At 38.9% G+C, this 10,351-nt stretch overlaps 1 protein-coding gene across 3 annotated transcripts in view; it reads left to right on the top strand.

Moving 5' to 3' along the window:
- The first annotated feature begins 386 nt into the window (after positions 1–386).
- Positions 387–10,351, top strand: part of LOC115130343 (collagen alpha-3(VI) chain-like) — a 97,036-nt gene continuing 87,071 nt past the window's right edge. For all 3 annotated transcript variants that reach the window (XM_029661854.2, XM_029661526.2, XM_029661437.2), the window contains exon 1: positions 387–651. The gene's annotated coding sequence lies outside the window, so the exon portion shown is untranslated. The remainder of the gene's footprint in view (positions 652–10,351) is intronic.

The raw sequence follows: 10,351 nt of genomic DNA, 5'->3' as shown, positions 1-10,351 counted from the left end.
GCTTGCAAACTTGACTCAACTTTGACATCAAGAGAAAAAACAAAGGAGTAGAGTGATAACTTAATGATGCTGTTTTTGTGTTGTTGTTTTTTCCTTTTGAAACAAATATCCAGATCTCCAGGTTGCCAGGTTAACCAAAAGGGCCCTGCAGCGTTGGAGGAAGAAAAGAAAGGAAGGAGGGGAGGGGAGAATCCTGCTCTAGGTTTGTGACATCACATCTAGATCAAACAGGGCTGTGCATCTGGTTCTTGTTTAAGACTCCTTTTTTTCTCCCCTACCCCTCCTCAATCTTTTCATTTTTTCCCTATTTGGAGAAAGTGGGAGGAGGAAAAGAGGGGTGGCAGTGCTCCAGGAGGTTGGGAGTTTGTTCCATCTCAACCTTAGAGTCAGTGCCACAGTTCCTCTGCAGAGTGATCGGGAGGGTGTCAGTCTGTTTCTGAAGTGCTGAGTTTCAGTGTGTGCCGATAACCAAGGCTCCTCTGTGGTCTATCAGCCCATCTCCACCACGCTCATCCGCCTTCCTTCGGGGGAGCTGGACAAGCCAGCTGCACAGAGAGGAAATACCAGGAGGATAATGACCTAAAGGCCTTTGTCATTTTGCAGATTTTTGTTTTTACCAAAGGCTGTGGAATACAGCTATTTCAGCTCAGGGTAAGTGATAATTTTGAACTTGTGTTTGCCTGAAACTGGCCATGGTAGGTTGCCTCATTATAACATGTGAGCATTCAAGCACATCTTGCATAATAATAGGTTTTGTCTGACATGTTGAGTTTATCTCTCATAAATATCAGACACCATGTGTTTGAAGGCAGAGTGATAGCTACACTTGCTGCAGTTACAGTGGGGCAAATGAGAAGTGCTTAAAGGGCAATTCCGTCACTTTTCAACCTCATATTCATCATCTCCTGCACCAAACCAGTGTCTGCATATGTGGAAACAGAGCTTTTCTATGATCTATAGTCAAAAAGATAAGGTCATACATTTTCTTGAGACATCACAGGGTAGAATTAAAAGTAAAAACTGTGAATTTTCAATCTTTACAGCCCAAGGGGGGGTTATTTTCTTGTTCTCCACATCACCGTGAATCTCATTGCGTAGAACTTTTTAACTTTATATATTTTTTCCACAAAACTTTGAAATTCTCCATTTTCACATATGTTGACATTGGTGTTGTGCTATATATAATGAAAATGAGGTTGAAAAAGTTGTGGAGTTTCCCTTTAATGATAGGGCAAAATGTAGATTTCTGTCTAAATATAATTGGAATGTTACTATATTTAGAAAGCATTCCAAACAAATTATTGTTCATGAGCTGGCCATAAACAATAACTGCAATAACTGGTAAAGATGAATAGTTTTAGAAAAGACTGGAATTCACTTTTCTGGTATTTAAAAAATTTAAAATTTAAAATTGAGGTGTAGTCACTTTTGAGTACACAAGCTCAAGTTTGTAGTACAAATATTATGAACATTTAAAAATCATTTGATTTTTTTTTCTATTCATCAAAAGTGGAGCAATTGGTCTCGAAATGACTGAAATGCTTTCTAAATATAGTAACATTCCAATTATAAACAATTTACTGTAAGATTTCACCTTTCTTATAGCTGTGAAAATAAATATGATCATACTTTGTGACAGTACAATATTGGCACCATTTCATATAACTGACAGATATTTTTCTTCCAAACGCCCACTGAGTGGAGCAGAGACACATTTCAAATGTGTGCAGACTCGTTAGAACTTCAGCTTTAAGCTGAAGCTTTGTCCATCTGTGACCATGGGAAAGTTAACATGTTTAAATTCTATGAAATGAGTATTTTTGAGTATTTTTTCATGTTGAGAGCTCTAGAACCAGATGTGAATATCCCAGGATTTGCTAGACTGACACCTTTCATATGCTGTCTCCCAAGCTGGGCTCCATCACTCACAGGAAGAGCAAAACAATTATTTGTCTGGATAGGCCAGAAAATATGGCACTCCCAATGCAAATGTGTGGTCTAAAACCTGACACTTCAGAAGTCTGCTCCGCAGAGAGAGTAGTACTGGAGAGCAGCCAGATGGATCTTTCTGGCACTATAAGGCTCAGGACCCTACAACGTTCACAGATTGCTTTGTTCACCAAAATGTCAGTCGGAACCGGTCCCGAACCGCTAAAATGCATAATCTCTGCGACTCGACATTGAGTGCCTGTTTCAAACTTGTTTTTTTTGTTGCTCACTTTGGGAAAAATCCTGAAATACCTGCATCAAGATGAAATCCAAGTGCAGATCATTTAACAGACCAGAGTTGTGAACATATAAGGGACTGCATTCCACAAAGTTGGGCAGTCACGCTCTCCTCCACGGACGTGTGGTGTATTTGAGAAGTGTTTGACCTAATTCCAATGTAGTGTTCATTTAAGGCTTTATTGGAGCCCTGTGTAAACAGGCATATCACAATAGCAGCACTGAATGAAATGTGTTCTCCAAGAAGCTCATGTCAAAGTGTCCCAGAGTCACTTGTTCATTGTTTACTTGTTTTAATATGCATATTATTTTAGCATTTGTCCATTTAGCGTAACATAAGTGTCCTCCAATAGCTGTTAGTATAAATAAATACACTGTACTGTACATTTCACAATCTATTACTGGAATAGATTGTGTCCCTACACTGGCGATTCAACACCACCGATCTGTGGCGGTTGAGTGTAGAGATGTTTTCAGCTCCAGCTCCAAACCACACCCTCTGTAACAAATGGGATAGTGGAAAGTGGGAAGAAAGAGCATTTTCCACACTATGAGCCAGATGGACTGAGAAACCTGGGGGAGTTTGGTCCTTCCATATGAAATCTAGAGTCGGGGAAAACCAGGTGTACATCATTAATCTTTACCCTCACATCCATGGCTGTCCAACTGTAGACACTGGAATTCAGCTCTGCCTTCATCACAGTGTTTTATGACTTGCTGAGGGATATGGTCAAAAAATACATTTTTATTCCTTCCCCCAAGTGAATGCAGAATTGAATTACACTGAAAATAGTCATAAATAGTTGTGTTATGCGCTACTGCACCAGGACTGTTTGATATGACAATTTCTATGATTTAAAAAGCAAGATATTGTTCGAAATGTATTTCAGCAGAGGCACGAAGAAAAAACGTATTGCTGTATTTCAAAAGTGAAGTCCGTGAAGTTAGTCATGAGTATGTTTTTGTAAGTGCTTAATCTTTTCCATTTCACTCCCGAAAATGTACTCCCTACACAGTTGTACTCCCACAGCCAGGCTTTTGGAGAAGCTCTTATCATTAAACACTGGCAGAGCAGCAATAGGAAAATATTTTTGAAGGAGTTGCTTTGTAAATCAGGCTAGCTGTACTTTATTGCTCCTCTGTGCTCTCCAACAAGGTCTTAGTTTTTTTCCATGCTGCAGCACAGACATTTGGGGGGGGGGGTTGGAGCCATTTTTAAGGCACATATGAAAGAGTTTGTCCTCAAGGGTAATTTCTTTCAGAGTGAGCATTTTCTCCAAGTTTCATGACTTCATGATTCACTACAACTGATGCCATTACTCATCTGAATGGTTAATGTCTAGATCCATGTGTGGCTAATTAGTTGTTCTATCAATGCTTTGGAACTCATGTGCTGTGCTTTTGTGTCTTGTGGAAGGGAGTGTCGTTGTAATGTAAACTTTGCAGTTATCACAAAGTCTTGAGAAACCATTTGCCAATGCCTGTATTGGCAAAGAATCTCTGAGTAGGTGTGTTAATCTATTATGATCTCTATAAAACATAACTTGTTCTAGATTAGCTTTCCTACTCACATGTTTGGGAATACGAGCCCAAATTTTGACAATGTGCAAAGAACATGGAGTTTCTTGGTGATTATCACCTACTGGGACTGTTTCTTTCTATCATACTTTGTACGATTGCTCGTACAAACTTAGTTTGTTCAATAGCAGTGGCTGGTGTAAGGGGTCAAAGTCAGCAAGCCTGAAGCATTAGGATACACATCTGCTAGGTGTCAGACAGGCTAACAGGGACCATCTGTGTGAAACTCGCCTGCCTGCATGCCTGGCGCCTGTCCTCTTTTAACTTTAATTGATACTTCATCTGCAGCACATACTGTATGTCATATCCTGCCAGATGGTTGGAGAGGCCTTTTGGCCAGTGTGCCCCTTTGATTGGCTCATTCACAGGGGACAGACTTCAGGTGTTCTTAGTTGGCACAGTTTGAGGTTAATGTTGAGTATTAGAATGCAGAGAAGACATTTAATTTGGAAAGTAGCAATGTCCATTCTAGACCCTCAATTTCTACCTGAAACTTTTCTAGTTTTTATTTTCTATTGTGCCAGCAGAGTACATCTCAGAACTCAAGAGGCCTAATTAAGCATGGGGCTCTGTCCTAGAGTTATAGGTTATATACAGTATGATCACATTTGGATAGCTGCTGGTGTAGTGTTAATGTGTGAACCCCACGTTACATTGACCTTGCATCATGATTTGTGGGAGACAAGCAGCAAGGCCCTGTATTGCACAGATCATGGCCATTTAGTGTAATAGAGCCCAGTGGGCCGCTTAGCTCCAAAAATCTGAAACAATCATATTTTTTTGTGAAAAGCGCAAACTTGTAAATGTAGATGTATGTACCCTGAAAAGATTTAGATATGGAGCCAACCCAGATTTGGCCCCAGAGGGGGTGTGGCCGCAATTTTTCAAAATTGTAACTAGAGCTGTGTTCAAATACCCATACTAACTGCACTATTTATGCTGTATATTGAGTATGTGGTATGCTTGTTGGTCATAGTATGGATATAGTTAGTATGCCAAAAGATCCCGGATGTCGTACTACATTCACCAAAGTAAACAAGCAGTGGACCCTATTGCTGTGCTTTTAGGGCCGATAATGCATATCCTCAGAAAATGACTACACAACATTTTCAGATTGAAGCAAATGGTGGGAAACATGCAGCCAAAGTCCAATGAGAGAGGATACAAATTCATTGCTTTAACTAATTATGACAAATGTAAAGTAAATGTTGAGCAATATAATAAAGTAATGACTTCAAATAAGTTACGTTACATGCTGTGTTGGCTGACAATTGTTAGCTACGCTGGCTACATAGCATATCATTACAGCAATTTCTGGTATGTTCCGGTAATATAGCTAGATACCTAACGTTAGTTGGCTATTAATATATAAAACTTGACAGTATTGTAACTACTGTATATGCTATCTAACTAACTACCCAACGTTTATTGACTTGATTATTCACGTCATTCTTAGCATAGCCAAGTTGTATATTCATTGTGTGTTCTCAATGGACATTGTTAATGAAGTTGTAAGATGGCTAGTTGGTAATTTATTAGCTATGCTAACAAGCTAGCAAGATTTTGCCTAGCAACATCATCTACTTCCGGTAGACAGGCGAAGCGCTAGTACACTCAACTGAAAGGATACTGTTTGTTTACATTATACAAAAATGATAGTATGTGGTGTATACTCATTTAGTATTTAGTATACAGTATATTAGTATGGGTATTCGGACACAGCTACTATATTTTGGTATTCAGATGTATTGTTTAAGATAAAGGCTCCAAATTTGACCATTAGGTAGATTTATGGACCCTGAAAAGATTTAGACATGGAGCCCCCAGAGATTTGGCCCATGGGGGCCTTGGCAGTCATCTTATGAAATGGCCACAGACGGTGTTATAATTTGCAGTTCAGAAGGAATATTTTGAGATTAATACACCATAAACGGCCACGGTTGGTAATACAATTTTAGAGTTCTGAAGGCTTTTTTTGAGATTAACACACTACATTTGTCACATAGGTAGATTGATATAGCCTGAAAAAAAATGACATATGGAGCCCCCAGAGATTTGGCCCATGGGGGTCTTGGCAGTCATTTTATGAAATGGCCACAGACGGTGTTATCATTTGCAGTTCAGAAGACATATTTTCAGATTAACACACCATATTTGGCACAGAGGCAGATATGTGGAGCCACCACAGATTGGCCCGTGAGGGCCTTATCAGCTATTTTACTGAAATGCTGCAACCTGAGCCACTATTTTGTAAACCTTTAATCTACAAAAAGTCATTCCTATAAATGTTTGATTTTAAAAGTAATATATTTCTGCCATATACAGTACTTCTTGCCATGAATCACAGAGTATATTCAAATTAGTACAGAGTGAAATGTAACATTTCTGGGATGAGTGTAGCGGAGGGGAGTTTAAATGTTCTATTGATGAGGTAGCCCTGCCTGCGACTTAAACCACCCTCAGCTAAAGACGGAATATTTTTGGGGTCTAATTGTTAAGACGTTTGGTTATGGAGCAGGAGACTGGGGGGGTTCACATCCTACCAGTTACATGAGCATGTAAACAAATGGCTACAAAAGCTACTTTGCAATGCCCATATAAGGAGCAAATTCGGACTAACTACAGCTGTAACTGGGAGAATATAGCAGCCATTAGGGTGGAATAGTTCACAATTGCTGTGAAAAATCCTCTCAAGCTGTGTTTCAGTTAGAACTGTGCCTAGCAGACAGAATGTTTTACTTTCAACCTGTTTCATGAACAAAGGTATGAGAATTTATAATCCTGTAATTGGAATCAATTAAAGGCCATGTCACAGTTTAGTATAGAACCAACTCAGTGGCATTGTGGTGTGTCTGCCCTGAGATTGTAAGTTTGGGAGTTCGATCCACAGCGGAATCATACCAAAGACTGTAAAAATGGGAAATGATACTTTTGAATTCCACAATAGTGTTGCCCTTTTAGTCAACTAAATGGCCTTTAATTTTAGAAATGCCATGAATAGAGCCGACACTATTCCTTATTCAACATGTCAGAAAGGCATGTTTGTTCTACATAACATATTTCTATCTACATATTTCTATCCTGCTGAACGAGCCCCAGGTTGTTAGCTATAGCTAGCTAATGAGGTAACACGACTGAAAAAGGTGTAGCCTAATGGGCTGGTCCGCAATTAGCCTAGTTTTAGTATGGCCCGCGATATGCTTTATGAATGTAAAATGCGACCAGCCAATGTAAAATGCGACCAAAAATCTATTGCTGGTATTATGGGTAATAACTTTTTTTTATGGTAATAGTTAGATTGAAGACATTTTCTCAGAGGAAAGATGGAGACTAGGCTAGTATGTTGGCTACAGAACCTGGCTACAAAATACAATGGGGAAAGTGCAAGGGTTGAGCGAGATTACAAATTCAAAAAGGGGAGAAAAACATAGCTAGACGGTTGTTTTACTATTAAATTTAAAGCTACATTACTGTATGTAACTTTTTGGGTGACCAGGCCAGATTCCCATAGAGATGTGAGTTATTGATCTTTCATTCATGTTGAAAGCAAGTCTATGAAGCAGTAGATCTGTGTGTGCGATTTTTATTCTTCCCGATCAGAAGTTTAGTTTTTGCGTCTTTTACTTTCGATTTTGTACACCAGCTTCAAACGGTTGAATAGACAATATTTTTGCTTGTGGTAAATATATTCCACAGCGGATTAGATGGTACAATGACTGCTTGTTTTGTCACATAAACTGAAATTAGGCAAACTATTAGAATTTTATCAACAAGGAAATGTTGGAGTGATTTCTGCATGGTGCATCTTTAATGTTTTTTTTATTTTGTAAAGCAGCTTGTGTTTCTTAATAAGCAGGCAAATCTTACTAGAAGACTGGTGGTGACTGGATAGCTATGGGGAAGCAAGAGAGTTGCGTGCACGATGTGTATAATCAGAGGCAGAGCTGAAACGGAGCCTGTCTGCCCACACTCATCGCTTGCTCCCCTACAGTTCACCAGCTGATGTAGGCTAGGCTGTGTGTCGGATCCTTCCCTCTGCTGAACAGAACTGCACAGCGCATCTGAGCTGCTAATATTAATTGTGCTTATCACTGTAAAGCTCTCAATCTCTCCAAAAATGATTGTCCAGTTCATTTAATGGTCAGATTTGAGTCACAGAGATAATTTAGTCTCAACTCTTTTTTTAATAAAATTAAATAAAACCATTTTTGTTTAGTTATAGTTTTTTCTATTTAGTCAGTTATAGTCTAGTCAATTGCCACTGAAAAATAGGTGTGTTTGACTCATCCTGAAAAACATGAAAGGTCACTTTTTGCTCTCCACAATACGGTGCACTTATCTCAAATTGAAAGCTAATTTGAGCAATCTTATTATGTCAGTTAAGTGGTTATGAAGATAAAGTATGAGCCAAAAGTTGTAGAGGCCCTAAACATCAGTTTTGAACTAAAAATGGGTTTCATGGCAGAATGAATCAGAGACATGTTTGGAAACTGGTTTGTGAATGAAGGCAATAATTCTGCTTTTTTTATATCCCACACTGTTTATCTCTATATTTGTTTATACTTGTTGTGTTTCTGGCTCATGATGACCTGTGCAATATGGAAATGAGTGTGCTCCATGTTTTTCTTTGTGCAGCTAGGCAGAGTGAAAGCCATAGTGATGACATGTTGTTCAGCTTAGCTGTCTCGGCCGAGACACTTCTCGGCAGAGACACTTCTCGGCACAGAAGTGGCTTTCGAGTGACCCTGAAAAGACTTCAGCACATGAATGGAGAGCACAGCCATCTAGCAGCTTATAAGCCTTTTTCTCAGTATTTTTATTTGAAGTGGATAGGTAGTAGATAGGTAGTAGATGAGTAGGATAGACAGTTGGAAGTGTTTGACCTTGTCTAGACAACTTTGTCTGCTTTGACTGAAGGCCTCAGAACACACTGTAGTTGTAGTATGTATTGTAGTTGAATACTGTACTGACTGATCACTAGTACCGGACAATAACAAATGAGACTTCTGTGAGATCGCATGTATAGCAAAAAGCATCAATCACAAAGCACTCATCTTTTCTGTTACCCATCAGTACAGTGAATTCCTAGATCCTGTTTAGATCGAAATGAAAAACAGCCTCTATCTCAAGGCCATCAGACTGTTAAATACTCACCACTAACCGGCCTCCGCACAGTACCCAGCCCTAAAATTTACTCACTGTTACTCACTGGCTACTACCAGGTACTCAACCTTGCACCTTAGAGGCTGCTGACTATGTACAGTGCATTCGGAAAGTATTGAGACCCCTTAACCCTTAATTCCATTCTTTGTTACGTTACAGCCTTATACTAAAATGTATTAAGTAGGTGCTTCAATAAAGTACTGCATAAAGGCTCTGAATACTTATGTAAATGTGAAATTTCAGTTTTTTTTATTGTAATAAATTAGCAAAAATGTCTAAACCTGTTTTCACTTTTTCATTACTGGGTATTGTGTGTAGGCTGATGAAGGATTAAAAATATATATATATTAGAATAAAATTGTGGAAAGAGTCTAGGGGTTTGAATCCTTCTGAGTGCACTGTATGCTATTATATACTACTATTATATGCTATTCTATATTACGTATTTCTGAGGTATATTACACCCCCTGCTATAATGTGGATAAAGAGTTACTTGCCTAACAGAATACAGAGGGTGTTCTTTAATGGAAGCCTCTCAAATATAATCCAGTTAGAATCAGGAATTCCCCAGGGTAGCTGTTTAAACCCCTTGCTTTTTTCAATTTTTACTAACGACATGCCACTGACTTTGAGTAAAGCCAGAGTGTCTATGTATGTGGATGACTCAACACTATACAAGGCAGCTACTACAGTGACTGAAATGACTGCAACCCTCAACAAAGAGCTGCAGTTAGTTTCAGAGTGGGTGGCAAGGAATAAGTTAGCACTAAATATTTAAACTAAAAGCATTGTATTTGGAACAAAACACTCACTAAAACCTAAACCTCAACTACATCTTGTAATAAATAATGTGGAAATTGAGCAAGTTGAGATGACTAAACTGTTTAGAGTAACCCTACATTGTAAACTGTCATGGTCAAAACATATTGATGCAGTAGTAGCTAAGACGGGGAGAAGTCTGTATATAATAAAGCGATGACTTCATCACTACTTTTATTTATGAGAGGTATTGACATGTTGAATGCACTGAGCTGTCTGTCTGAACTACTGGCACACAGCTCAGACACCCATGCGTACTCCACAAGACATGCCGCAAGAGGTCTCTTCACAGTCCCCAAGTCCAGAACGACTATGGGATGCACACAGTACTACATAGAGCCATGACTAAAAATAACTCTATTCCACATCAAGTAACTGACGCAAGCAGTAAAATAAGAAGGGCTATATAAATACATTTGATTTGATTTGATTCTGTCTCCTAGAGATGGATGTACTTTGGTGCGAAAATTGCAAATCAATCCCAGAACAACCACAAAGGACCTTGTGAAGATGCTGGAGGAAACAGGTACAAAAGTATCTATATTCAGAGTAAAACAAGTCCTAT

The sequence above is a fragment of the Oncorhynchus nerka genome, linkage group LG1 (genome assembly GCF_034236695.1).
Source record: "Oncorhynchus nerka isolate Pitt River linkage group LG1, Oner_Uvic_2.0, whole genome shotgun sequence".
In the NCBI taxonomy this organism is placed as follows: Eukaryota; Metazoa; Chordata; class Actinopteri; order Salmoniformes; family Salmonidae; genus Oncorhynchus; species Oncorhynchus nerka.
The sequence above is the reverse complement of the archived record's forward strand: the minus strand, read 5'-3'. Positions and strand labels throughout refer to the sequence as shown.